At 36.8% G+C, this 14,609-nt stretch overlaps 1 long non-coding RNA gene across 1 annotated transcript; it reads right to left on the reverse strand.

Moving 5' to 3' along the window:
* Nucleotides 1–10,234: 10,234 nt before the first annotated feature.
* On the reverse strand, nt 10,235–14,456 carry LOC137853028 (uncharacterized). The gene is made up of 3 exons (XR_011094171.1): nt 14,303–14,456; nt 13,171–13,235; nt 10,235–10,339 (listed from the first exon to the last, which is right to left on the reverse strand). It is a non-coding gene; the product is annotated as an uncharacterized lncRNA (long non-coding RNA).
* Nucleotides 14,457–14,609: the final 153 nt, after the last annotated feature.

Here is a 14,609-nt window from a genome sequence, read left to right on the forward strand (position 1 = left end):
GATGAGGTAGCTGTTTTTGTGCACATGTGCTTGTGTATTTCCATCTGCCACTCTGCATCTCCGGAACAGCTTTGCTTTCATGGCACCATCTGCACAGGGACATTTCTAGGAATTGGTTTGCATTTTGGGACAACTTGGCATCTCTTTGTCTTCCCCAATTAAAATAATAATAATTAAACAAACAAACAACAAAAAATAAAGTTACTTTAGGAGAAGCAGTTACTGAATGCCTTTCCTTCACAATGTGTGGAAACCTCTCTGTTCATGCTTGTGAGATAAGCTACAAATAAATAAAATTAAATGCTCCTGAGTGCTGGTTAACTATGTGACCTAAGCCTACATGGTTGTCACTTTCAGAGATCTTGACAGCTTTTCCAGGTCTTTCTAAAATTGGAGAGGTTTCTGAATACAGGAGGTAAGAAGGTCAGCTGCAGAAGGTGTCATTCAGTTGTTTTTACAAAAGTATTCTGTTTCTGTTAAACACATGTTGTTTCTGATAAAGAAAATGAGTGTTAAAGGACATAGGCATCAATGGTACATCATTACTTCATTTTCTTTGCTGCCACCAAAGCATACATGAAGTGTGTAAGGGAGGCCTGAGAAATACCTTGTGCACCATTGCTGTAGGGTCAGATGCAGCCTGGGGAGCACCTCCTGCACCACGCGGATGCCAGCATGTCCACACTGCTCATGAGCTGGGAGCCTGCTGTGTGCTGCCAGGGAGGCAGTGGGCAGCATTTCTCAGCAGATGGAAGTAACACGCTGGTTTCCTAAACTCGGTCTGACAACCTGAAAGTGAACCCATCAGCACAGGCACAGATTCAAGGCAAGCAAGGAGGATAAGGGATACTCATGCTCTGTTGATCCCCAGCTGACCAGAAGGATGTGAAAATTACTTAAATTTGACCAGGTGGTTTGCAGTATCCATCTTTGGGGTATCTGTTTATGTTGCAGGTTTTAAACATAAAATATCCATGTACAAGCTTTTTTTCAAGGCATTTGAGAATTTTTGGTTTATTAACGAGTTAATACTATGTTAAAAAAATCCTTTCCACCTGACTATGGACAGTTATGCCTTGAAATTATCCTTCAAATCAGGCAAACAAGTGTTGAAGAAGTCTACCTAACTGCAAGAGAAATCTACTTACCACTACAAACAGACCACATAGCTTGTCTGACAACTGAAAAATTTAGTTTCTAAATGTGCATAAATAAGGCTAATGCTAGAGTGTGCTAGCATGTGATAACATTGGGTATTACACATTCAGAATGAAAACCCTGTTAAACTGAAGTAAAAATCTAAAGACAGTAAAACTTATCGAGAACTAGCAAACATCATTATTTAAAGCACAGTTGCCATCATGATGTAGAAATAGCACATAGGGCTCTTGCACATGACTGAATTCCAACAGGGCTGATGAACATTTAAAATCCACTTTCTATTCCATTAAACCCACTTTATGCCCATGCAATGCCATTATTGTGAATAATGAATAGTAAATAGGCAAATCCATTTGGAAACAACCTATCAATGAAAATGAGTGTAAGTCAAGCTGTTAATATCCTCATTATAAATAAAAGTACTTTGAAGGAAAATCAGTATCTATTAAAGAGATTTTTGTTCACAACGATCTCTATCACAACTGTACCCTGAGATCCCTCCTACATGCTATAAGCATAAAATAACAACCCTTGTCTCAGAAAGTATGCAGTCAAAGATGAAAGAGGAAATGAAGATCCATCAAAGTGAGGTGACTTGAATGAAAATGCCACTTAGGCCACAGAGATAAGCTTGGAAAGACAACAACTCTCTTGACATGGTGCCTGGCTGGGCACCTCTTCATCCCCAGGGCTGGCCACCTCCCAGGTAAATAGATGATGCCAGGCACTTCAGGCTAAACCTTCCTGTGCAACAAGAACCTGTTCTCTTCTGCATCTGTAAGCTAGACAGACCACATGACTCCTATTCATCTCTAGCCTAAAGCCCTAAAGCCGAGGTTGCCTAAAATCCTGTAATAGACTCTCACCAGTAAAGATTTTGTGGTGTCTAAAGATGCTCTAAGCATCAAAAAGACTTGTACCTGACTTGGATACCAGTGCATCTACCAGGCCAAATCCAGTAAGGTTTTCAGAGCTTCATGAGTACTTTTGCTACGGAAGAGGAGAGGAAGAAAAGGAAGCAAGCATGTACAGCAAGCTTTCAAATGGAGAGATTTTAACTGATGCTCTTCATTTGCAGCCTTTCAGTGTAATAATGCTAAGGAAATTAGCTATTCATTCACAGGATGCCCACAGATGTTAAGTGCTAAATTCACTTAAAAAATTGAGACAATCTAACAGGGTCATAAAGGACACATAATGTGCTTTGTCTTCATCAGCACATCTGGAATTTCCTTGGTAAGTACTACAGTGGTAATGCTGCCATTTGGATTAACATACAAAACAATAGCTAAATCTACAAAGGAAAATGTGAGATATTCCGACACATAGAAATTAATAAAACTTCTAGATGGGATTATGAAGCCTGTTGAAAAGTCAGCTAATGTATTTGGATTAATTTCAGAGAGATTCATTATCTCTGGGCAGACAACAGTAAACTACATTTAAACTGATTTTTATTTCACAAGCAGTAAAATGTTATGGAAAGATAATAAAATGTGATCGTTTAGACTAATATTTCAGATAAGTCCCACAAAGGCAATGAACATTTGTAAAACATTTTCTTTTGGCAAGATGTTAATTTTAAGTTAAATTAATTCACTTGAAAGCCTGAAAGACAGTTGAGTGGAGTAACCAAGAAGTGATCTAATACATGTAAGTGTCTTGGAGAAGAAGAAGAAGCAGGCTATGGATCACCACTGCTCAGGTGCAGGGTTAGATAAAGTGCAAGAGGGGAGGGTATTCACCACAGAGTGACACCTATGAGCTGCAAAGTGGTTCATAATCCTCTCAAAGGACAGGAGAACATTATGGCAGTTTTTTCCTGTCTTCTCTTCCAATCTGTTATAATTCCCCCCTGTCACACTTCAGCAATAAAAAAGGTGAAATTCCACTAATTTTTTTTGCACTTCCACCCAGGGTTACAATTTGCATTTTTTGCACTGTTATTTTGTTATTGTTTAAATTCTCCTCTCCCTCCACTTTTTCAAAAATGCAATTTATGTTTGATTTGGTATCTCCGTAATACCACTATGCTTTTTGTCAGCTGACGTCTCTACAAGTCAAAAAGAGAACAACATAAGTCTGAGAGTGAACAAGAATCTGCTGTGTGTTTGAGAGTTCACGCAATTGACCTGAAGTTAAAAGCAATAATATAATTTTTGGGCTTGCATTGCTTCTGACAGAAAAGAAGTAAACCTCCCTGCAAAAGTACAGTGAAATTTCTTCAGGCTTCACAAGCCAGAGACTGAAATATATTCTGAGCTAGGGGATATTCCTAAACACAGGGTGTGCTTTTGTACATCCCCTTCCACAGAGATGTTACTTTCAAGATTATCAGCTTAGGAACTAAGAAACCTATTTTATCTCTTCTCCACAGCAGTAAAATAAACAAACAAACAAATAAATAAATAATCTTACAAAGCTTTATTATGCTCATATGGCATAAGGCAGTTTGTTGCTTTTGCTTTATTAGCCAGAAATCCGGGAATTTGCTTGTATTTCCTTAGCAGGATGTTGGTTTCTGTAATGAGCAAGTCATCAAGGTTTTGTAATATCTTTCTGGAAAATCTATTTTTTGAAGAAAACCTATTTAACACTTTCATTTATCTGTCTCTAGAAGAATACAATATAAGTCTTTTTATTAGCTTTAAGAGAGTCTATTCAAAATGTTTTATCTGAGAAGACATAAATATAATGTTTGTATTTTAGTAATTTTTATGTTGAATGTCACTTTGTCTAAAGATAACAAAAGCTCTCAAGGGCAGGTTCTCTTAATAATGAGAGGCTTGAGCTAATCTGAGAGCTGCAGGAAAGGTAGTACAGCAAGACGCCGATAATTTGACTGTGTGTTTATTTATGTATTTAAGTTAGAAGAAATGACTGCATGGGCAGCTATTTTGTATTCAAGCCCGACAAATAAGGCTGAAACACCCAAGATCCTAAAGGTAGAAGACTCTTTGGATACAGTATTATGGTGAGTAACAGCACTCAGTGCCATGGATGAAAAGAAAAGCAGGTAAGGTAGGGTGGTGATATTCCTGGAGAAGGGACAGGGGGGAGGACAGGAGATTCTGTGGGCTGCTGTGGAGGGAGCAAGACCACATCCATAACAGGTGGATGACACAGAGAAGACCAAGCTGCCTTTTTGTATTAGTGTTCACAAAATTTGTGGCATGCGAAACACAGCATAATATTAGCAGGTAGGTAGAAAGTCAGGCCAGAACAGTTAAAGAGCTTGATAAAGAGAGGATAAATTAATTGTAGTCAAGTCAGCAGGGCATACTCAGATATACCTTAAAGCCAAAAGAATCTCTTGTGAATCATTATCCTCAAGATGTCATGGAAAGCTGATGAAAGGCAAGCACTGTGCTTCTTTTAACATGGAAAGGATCCAGAGAATTAATATATCAGCTTGTTTCATACCCTGAAAGGGGCCAGAGCAAATGTTAAATGAACAATTTGTAAGTATGAAGAGGACAGTAAATTGATCCAGTGGATGTAGCCGTTTCCACGTAGACTGTAAATAGTTAAAAAGAACATAGTAGTTAATTATCCTCAAAGGTTATTGTGGATGAAATGAAGAATAATTAGGTTGTTTCATGGCAGGGAAATGTTGGAGGTTATACCAACTTTCTACTTAAGAACGGCAAAGTGCCACAAGTACCTGAAAAGGTTATGAAAACTAATCTGGAGATTTCCAGAAGCATGTTGGGTAAATACCTGTTAAAGAGCATTTAAAAGAGAATTCCCCTACTTCAAAGCAAGAAGATGAAATAGAAGACTATGATATATCTTCAAGCTCTTTATCCCTCAGATTCTGTGTTTCATATGTAGTAGGTGTGTATTTTCCTTACAGGTTCCAATACATCTGTATTTTTCTTTCAGATTTTCATATATTGATTTCAAAGGCACTGCCAGATGCCCATCATAAATCTTGCTAACTCAGAGCTTTATGGGGACCTTCAAGGTATTCAATGACTTTCAGCTCATCATGTCATAAGATTTTATAAGAACACTATTTCTCTCTCTCTTTCAAAATACAACTCCCCTCAATATTTATAGTCTTTACAGCTATAAAGAAAAACTTGCCAATATGTCCACAATGTAGGCTAAGGTTGAAATCAAAGAGAATGAGATTCTTGCTTTTTAACATTGATTTTTGGAAGCTTGATGGATTTTGAAACGTTCAGGGTTGGTCATGAAACAAAGCAACAGATGCTTTCTCCTAGTATCAGAAAGAGTTTCAAGTAAAAAAAAAATAATAATTTAGATTTACTCCTCTTTGCTGGGTTGTAAAGCATCCTATTCTCATATTGCCTTCTTTAATGACTTGTCATCATCAAGATATTTCATCATCAAGATAGAAGGAACAATGTAACAAGAATTTATTAAGCATGTAACTCAAGTCTTAGGTTCCTATTGAACTACTTTTGCACTACTGAAAGAATAGAAATAATAATAATAATAAAAAAATAGACCTCCTCTTCCAGGTCATCCTGGATTACCCTTTGTAATTTAGAACACTCTTATATGGGAGCAGGTAGCAAAGCACAAGCCTGTTTCTAACACAATTGCTTTTATTTATTTTTTTTTCTCTCCATTACCTATGTGTAAACCCAGAATAAACTGTATGCTACATAAAACAGCAAGACTGAAAAAAGTGTTATCTGTGATTGTGGTGCTCTTGACATAGTGCTCAGGTAAGTTTAACATGTCACTCCCACCCTGACAGGCACCATTTAATATCTCAGACATGATAGGAGTCTAATGCTGTCACTATACTCTTACCATAGATATGCTACTACGTGCTAGCTACTACTCAACATGCATTTTTTCTTTGCTCTCACTAAACTAATACAAAATACATAAAATCTATGTCACTTTTACCTATTTAGTATTTCTCTTTCACTCTCAATTACTTTTTATATCACGATACCTTTTCTTTTCTTGTGTGTAATTTTTTTTTCCATTATCTATTTGCTATTTAAATTTTATTTGGGTTTCAATCTTTCAATACGTAAGCCCAGATTTACAAAATCCTTCCTCTCACTCCACTAACATTGTTTTGCATATACACCTGTGTGAAATTTTATTGGTTTGATTGAAATCAAGATATTTCCTAAACACCATTTGGTTAATCCTTTATGTAGATGTGTATCCTGAACACAAATACAGAAGGTGCAAAATCTGACTACACAGATAGTGATTTAACAAAGCATTTGGGTGCATGAACATCTACAGCATAAGAATACCACTGTCTGTTAAATGTCCAGTGTTTTGCAAGACTATGCCCTAATGAGTCATTTAAATGATGAAATATGTCTGCAACTAATTTTTTTTCTACAAAAGAAAACAAAAACAAAAACAAACTAACAAACAAAAAAACACAGACGTATTAAACAAGCCCAAAGCAAATCTGTGAGCTGAGGGAAGCTGGGCAGAAATATACTGAAAAAATGAGGTTCTGTTGTTCATATGTTTATAAAGCACCCCTTGTCAAACCCCACATTGTCAGGTGTAAAACTGATTCAGTTCTAAACCAAATCTTACCCTGGAGAAACTGAAGAACTGGCACACAGGAACCAATATGGTGTGTATCTAAGACAACCTGTAGCGTCATACAAGAACAGTAATATAATTCCCTAAATATATAAAATCTATAACTTGAGCACTGCATTTTAGGCAGCTTGATAAGCATAGTAGATTAATTGAGAATACTTTATTTTTATTTTTTAGCATACCAATCCTTCAGAATCAATACCCTTATATTAATTCTGTGCATACAGTTGAACTCTACCATCACCAGTTTATTTTAAACATAACATTTTGCCTTCAGAAAAGGAATGAAGGCAATGTGTCTTGGTTGTTTGCTCTCCATTGAACTTCATCCATGCTCACCACCTCCTGGTTCCCTATTTAAGATAAATTATCTTCATTGATTGAAATGACATAGAAAGAATCTTTGACTTTGGGAAAGGAAGTGATGAAGATAGATGCATTCACCTCTTCACTTTAAAACAAATATTTTCAAGTGTTTTAGAAAAAACAGGACTGCTACAGCAAAATGTAGGTTAGGTACCTGAGAAGTATCATGCAAACTGACAGGAAGATGCTGCATGATGCTGAAATGTAGCTTTTAATTCACCGGCTTTCATAACACTGAAACGATGTTGAAGGACTGCTGAACTAATCAATTACTGTGCGTAACGGTCTCAGAGGAACAGCTGCACAAATAGATTGAACATTACAGAGATCACAGGTGCTGGGATTTTAAGTCAATCATCTGTGCAAGCATAAACATTTAAGTCCAACGTCTCACATAACACCCTCTCAGACAGTGTGGAAACAGGCTTATCACAGTCATTTTAGCCATTTCTTACACCAGCAACCAATACTTTCTAAAAGTCTTATCTGCAGAGCCAGAGTTTAATGCTAACAAATCTCTCTCAAAATCAATTAAGTTAGATCCAATATTGGAAGATTTATTTGTGGAGAAAAGCAACAACTGTAGGAACAGGAAGCATTCTTATTTTTGAACACCTTTTCCTTTCTTTTTTTCTTTTTTTCTTTTTTTATTATTTTTTTTTTTAACCTTGAAAAATAATACTATATAGGTGCTATATTTGAATCACAAAACTGTAAAAAAAGTCAGTTGAATACTCAATGGGAGTATATTTATGGTATGTGCCATAGAAATCATAATGACCCCTTTTACACTTATAATCAGTGAATTTTTCATGTTAATTAATGAAATTAGTAAATATATATATATATATATGAAAATATGATTTCTTTTTACACAAAGTGGGAAAGCAGAAAAAAAAATCCAGCTCAGAAAAAGAAAGAGCATTGAAAAGTCATCATAAACCAGAGTACCTTGCTCCTCAAAGTTTGGTTCAGAGGAAAAGGTTATCAAAGTCTGCATCTTGTATGTGACATTCTGCAGAATAATTTGTACCATTTTGAAATTAAAATAAGAATAATGATATGTATAAAATGAGATAGAATAACATTTAGAGCAAGCCAGTATTAATCCTAACAAGACACATCAACACTTTCAGTGCTGCCTGCTGAGATGCCCCATACACCTGTTTTCAGGTGTAATGCAAAGGATATGTGAACTGTTGCAAAAAGTAAGACAAGACAAATCCCTGTGTGTTATCTGGGCCTCACTGCATTGTCTGGACAAAGTGAAGGAACACAGAGTGAGGCCCTAAGCAACTCATTCTAAAAACTAGCAGAAATAGGGTAACTTTCTCTGTGGACATAAAAGCAGGCAGTAAAATCTTGAATGCCACTTCTCTTGAACACACTTTTATGTATCTTCTTTGAACTTAAGAAGCAGATTGAGCATTATTTATGATCCAGAATATGAAGAACTCTCCACAAAGGCCAGAATTTCATTTACATGTAGATTAAATTAAACAGGATATATCATATTATTTCACAAGACTGCCAGTGACTGGGACTAATCTGGAGCAATGTTTTGACACCACTGAAATCAAAGACTAAAATCCTATTAATTTCACTGCAGCCATGCTTTTATCCAGCTGCACACAACAGGGATCTGCTGGGGAAGATGCAGCGCATCCCAAGAAGAGGTAACTAAAATGTAATCATTCATAGTTTTGTTTGAAGGCTAGAGGGATGTCCAGATGTAAGGGATATCTATGAACATAGGGGAAAACATGCTGCAAGCCAGTCATCAGGGCTTTCGTAATTGAATCTGAGTCTCTTATGAAACTGAGCTTAGATTTATGTTTCTTATGACTAATTAGCTGGTAAATACCATAAATAAAGGAAATGGTGCAAAGGTTGTAAAAAGAAAATAAGCTATAAAAATGCTGCACCATCAGAAAAACACAGAGTTTGAGGAAGAAAGCTGATGTGTTGCCCTCACAATGAGTTTCTTTTGGCTTCAGCTTTTGTAACTTTTCAGCATTGTAATTCTGAATTTAAACTATTATGAATTTAAATTATTGGTAGAAATGAGGTCGATATTTTCAGTGTTTGTACCAGAGGGTTAAATTAGATGATTTTCTCTCTTTAGTCCTGAGGCTGTTCTCAAGTGTTCTGCATCTCATAGAATCATAGAATATCCCGAGTTGCAAGGGACCTATAAGGATCATTAAGTCCAACTCCTGGCACCACACAGGTCTACCCAAAAATTCAGACCATGTGACTTAAGTGCACAGTCCAAACACTTCTTAAACTCTGACAGGCTTGGTGCAATGACTACTTCCTGGAGCCTGTTCCAGTGTGCAAGCACCCTCTCAGTGAAGAACCTCTTCCTGATGTCTAGCCTGAACTTCCCCTGCCTCAGCTTGATATCATTCCCATGGGTCCTATCACTGGTGACTACAGAGAATAGATTGGTGCCTGCCTCTTCACTCCTGCTGTCATTCTTTCTCACTCTTTTGTGCTATGCTTGGGCAGCTACACTAGGAAACAGAATGGGGCAGATTCGTGTGGAAAAAAAATTATTCTCCAACTGTATTTTTTCATAAATCTCAAGGTAAGATATACAACTGTACTGGAAAACCTAAGTGGAGCCAGGAGTGCATCTGCTTCGATGACACTGCAGTAAAAGTTATTTGTTGTACTCACATGGGTCATTAAAAGAAGATGAGGTAGACATTGTACTAGATTAAGTAAGTGGAATGCAATTATTGATGACAGTTTTACCTGGTCCATCTAATAGCATCCAGCTCCACATATAACCTAGAGCAATCTGAGGGCTGCCCTATTTTAATGCTCTCAGATACTTTTTCCAAATAGCCATGATCTGAGAAGGTCTTTTCTTCCTAAGAATTTGTTTGACTGATCAATTTTTAACAGAAACAGAGAAGATCGGGTGCTGGGGTAGTGGTTCTTCCTATCCCATAGAAATCCTCCTTGGGCAAAAGTGTTTCAAGTAGGACAGCAAAAACAGATTTTGCAAGTTTACTGAAGGAAAATACCTGCCAAACCACAGATGAAAATCAGAGCTTGTATGATTTCAGAAACACTGTATGAAGTAAAACCACAGTAAGTGATTCTTGGACACTGAATTGTAGAAAATATTGTCATCTTACCAGATGAGGACTTGTGCTTTCCTTTAGTGCTACTTGAGTTACCAGCCTCACTGGATTGTTGTGGCAGGTCCATTTGCACTGCAAAATGGAAATTCTTCCCATGTCTGCAGGATTAGAAGAAACAAAATAAAAATAAATGTCTGAGATGAATCACTACGTATTTAAAAGCAAAGAATGTTAGAAAATTCAGCTGATGCAGTTTGATTGTGATTTCTCTGTATGACCTGTTTATTTAGTTTACAAAATCCCTCTAAATTTTCTAAGAATATCTGGATTAAGATTCTTCTGACTCATATTCAATAAAATCTTAACTATTTTATTTTTACTATGATCAGTGAAAGATTTTTCCAAACTATCCACTCACTATATGTTCACGTGCAGACTCATGATAAACTAACTCATTAGCTGAGACATGGTACCTCTCCAAAGACAAGATTAATCTCATGACCTTATAACATTATATTTGAGTTAATTAGGCTCCTTTTAGAGTCAGTGGAGTAGGATTCATCTGCTGTTTTAAACAGCTATCCCAAGATGAGACAAAGCTCACCCCAAACACACCTGTTTGTTTCCACTGACTTTAACATGAACTTAGACAACTAGCTCAGATGTAGACATCTCTGATACAGATTTCTAAATTTAGAGCAGTGAACCCTACCCAATGTGCACTCCTAACCCATGGCACACTGGGGGAAATTTGAAGCAATAAAAGAGAGTTAAGTAACATTACTTCACATTTTATGTGTCGACCCCCGACATGAACAATTGCTACTGTTCAGCTGGTACACATTGACAACTTCACTTACTGAGCTGCAATAACTTGCTGTTAATCATGTAATGTATTCCAGCTCCTCAGTTATATGGGAAGACTGGGAGAAACAAAAATTTATATATTTTTTCTTTTTTTTTTAGCATTCTTATATTATCATGGGCTTGGCAGGATGGATTGTGATACTCTGGCCACAGAATAATCAGCCTTTCATGGAACAATATTACATCGTCTTTCTTTTTTTTATTATTTATTTATTTATTTTTCCCAATAGCATCTGAGCCAGCACCAGCTATCCAAACTCTCAGCACTTCTTAATTTTTCTCTCTTGGGTATGCAAAGAGAGAAGATCAGGTAGCTGACTGATGTTGATTATGGCTGAGTAGCCAAAGTTTGGATTCCCAGCCCTGAGCAGGATATCATATGTCCAGTTTGTTTTCATCTCGTAGTGTCTCTGTGGATTTTTTCTTCTGGGATTTTGCAGCTGTCTTATTGTATCAGCTTTTAAAGTATTCTCTACTTCACTTTGCAGTCTTGTACATACTGGCATTCAAACTGAACTTTTTTTCCCCTCAGAAGGCACATCAGTCACAGTGAATACAAAAATATCCACCTATTTTCTCAATACCAATTTTTTCTGTGGCATGAGAAATGTTTCCCAGATAATTGCCTTACCTGGCACTCTAACAACTGGACTTCGTGTTGTCTATGGTTATCTTTCATGGCACAGTAGGGAACGTTGAATTTAAAATAAAGATAACATCCAAAAAAAAAAGCATACTCTCCCTGGTCTTACAACCCCTTTTAAAATCTTTTTTTTTTTTTTTTTCTTATGAATTCTCAGCATTCCTTTCAATTCCTTTCTACTGAATTCATCCAAAACTTTCATAACTGTATAGGTAAGGATACAATACCTTGTAATGTATATAAATACATGAATATTTATATATTTATGTCCTCAAATTCAAGTGTAGAAATGGCCAGTTTGGGTCTAAACACCAGCTGATGTAAATGAATAAGGCCTGTCTTAGCATTTTGTTTAACAACTTTTGCCAGACCAGAACTTCAGATGGCAGAGACTGAAGCAGGATTAGCATAAAATGCTGAAGTTACACTGAGGTCATAGAAGCTATGCCAATTTAAGTCTGAAGGACACACAGAGCTCTTTAGATATACCTGAAGAGTCCTCAAGAGTTCTTCATGCTGAGAGAAGTGGTAATTTACTGGGAATCATAAACACAGCCCAAGTGGGCTTAACTCATTCAAGTTATTCACAGCAAGCCATCTAAACCCTAGAAACAAAGCTGTTTGGAGGGAAACTGGTATGGTGAACAAAGACCTTAATGTAAGCCTGTTTTGTGAGAGTTTGTCTTTTCAGTGTGTTGGGGATAGTCTAGGGCAGGGAGGATGAGGGAAAACAGTTCACATAGCAGCATAAACTCTGCTTAAGTCTCAGATATTAATGTGGATGGAATAATGAGTCAACACACCTCAGCTGTGGCACTCTGCTACACAGCTGTTCCAAAAGCAGGTTTGTGTTCCCCATTGCTGCTATGATGATACCGCAAGCACACCAAGCAGTGATTCAAGGGAGACTGTTGTCCCCTAAGCCCTCTGCCTCCTCTCCTCATGCATCTTCAGTAAATACACCTGAGAAAGAAATGAACTGTGACAGGCATCTTCATAAAAGCTTGATTTAGTGGAAACTTAAATTCAGTTAGCATTGCCACACATAGTAAGGCAAAAATCCCTTTCCCTTTGTTGTAGTCAGCATCTGTTTGAAGAGCTCCAGGGTAAATTTCCCAGAGTGGCCATTAGGCAAAGTGCTCACTTCAAAACATCAGATGGAAAGTTCAGCAACTTTTGTCCAAAACCTGATTCCCTTGAGCATGCCCCACAACTCTTCTGACATGCAAGCAAAATGATTTTGCTCTACCAAATCTCTGTGCATGCTCATCACTTCATGCACTTGTGCTGTCCTCCCACCACCCCTGCTGGTCTCTCTTGGGGAAAGCTATTTATCAAAGTAAAAGCACAAAAGGGATGTGATAAAGCCAAAATTCCCCAGACTTCTGAAGGTGGTCTTCTGTTACAGGTAATAACAAAAGGAACAAAGGATTATAACTGCCAAACCCTCAATGTCTGCAAAAGAACAAAATTATTCACTTTCCACATAGGTGTCACAAGCTCTATCTTTAGCTGATTCAGGTTGAAGCATAGGAATTTAGGGACTGAAAGCCAAAGAACAGAAGAAAAATAACATTTTGTGATATCAGATACCAACTCAACAAATTTATCTAAATGCACATTTCTGACTTCCTGACTGTGAAGCACAAAAAGGTATTTAATTTAAACTAGATTCAAGAACTCTACAAACTCATCCTTCTCTTGCTAAAACAGCCAGAAATAGATTTTCAAACATCATTTGTCAGAGAAAGAAAGGTGAACAGGACAAGAAACATAACTCTTTTTGAAAATACAGCCACTGAATTCCAAATTTTCTGACCTACGCCCCAAACTGTGTATACCACTTTAGCTGAATACGGACAGGTCCAATCCAACAGATAGTTTTATTAAAATATGATTTTTTGAAAATGTTTGTCCTGCTCCTACAGGGCCTTAACAGATACAAGCTTTTTAACCATATAGTCAACTTTCAAGTTCAATTACAATAAAACAATTTCTGATGCTAATGGTACTTCTCCATGAATCTTGGTTAAGGTGTTAATGAGCTACTATCCTGCTAACAGGAACTGCATGCAAATTGTTTTTCATTAAACAATTTTAAAATACCCTTATTTTAAACTTTTCCATAATCAGGCATCTCACATGTTTTGCAGCAGAAGCCAGCTAACTCCTGAATTAGAAGCATTATACTTCAGCTTTCCTGAAGCTGGATTGTTAAATATTTTAGTGTTATACCTGGGTAATGCCAAGTAGGGCTTATGTCAACATCTGAGTAAAAAGCAGAGAAATTAAGACATATTGCCTTTAAATGTGTATAACTTCCTAATAGATTCAGTGCTGGTCCTCATATTTATGATGTTCTCTGTCCACACATGAATAATGTTGTAGTGAATCTTTGGCAGAAATTGCTTGTGTCTCAGCGTTGATGAAGTTGCAGCAGAGGGTTGGCAACAAAAAAGTGCATATGAGTGTGATTAAATCATCATCACTGGTGACACTTAGTAGAAAAGGGAAGATCTTTGCAAGTACAGTGGAACCATTTAAATTGAAATATTAGGATACTATATTAAAAATACTAGGTTATTATATTGAATACTTGGTAAATACTCACCGAGAACAAAATATAGCAGCTGATATATATACCATACAACTTCAACAGTTCCCAAGAGACCATCTTGGACAATAAGATTGCTTTCCAGGTTAAAGACCCATTGTTTTCATGTCTGGAGGCAAAGAACAGCGTCTTGGGCTGAGGACCTCACTACTGAGCAGCGCTTCATCTGAGACAAAGATCACTGATCAATGCAATTATATTAAAAATAAACTAAGTGCTGAGAAACAATGATAAGGAGTGAAATTCTTAGTATGCTGCCTGCAGAAAAGGTAATAGATTAAGCTGCGATAAATAAAGGAATAAT

This window comes from Anas acuta, chromosome 3, assembly GCF_963932015.1.
Source record: "Anas acuta chromosome 3, bAnaAcu1.1, whole genome shotgun sequence".
NCBI classification, from domain to species: domain Eukaryota; kingdom Metazoa; phylum Chordata; class Aves; order Anseriformes; family Anatidae; genus Anas; species Anas acuta.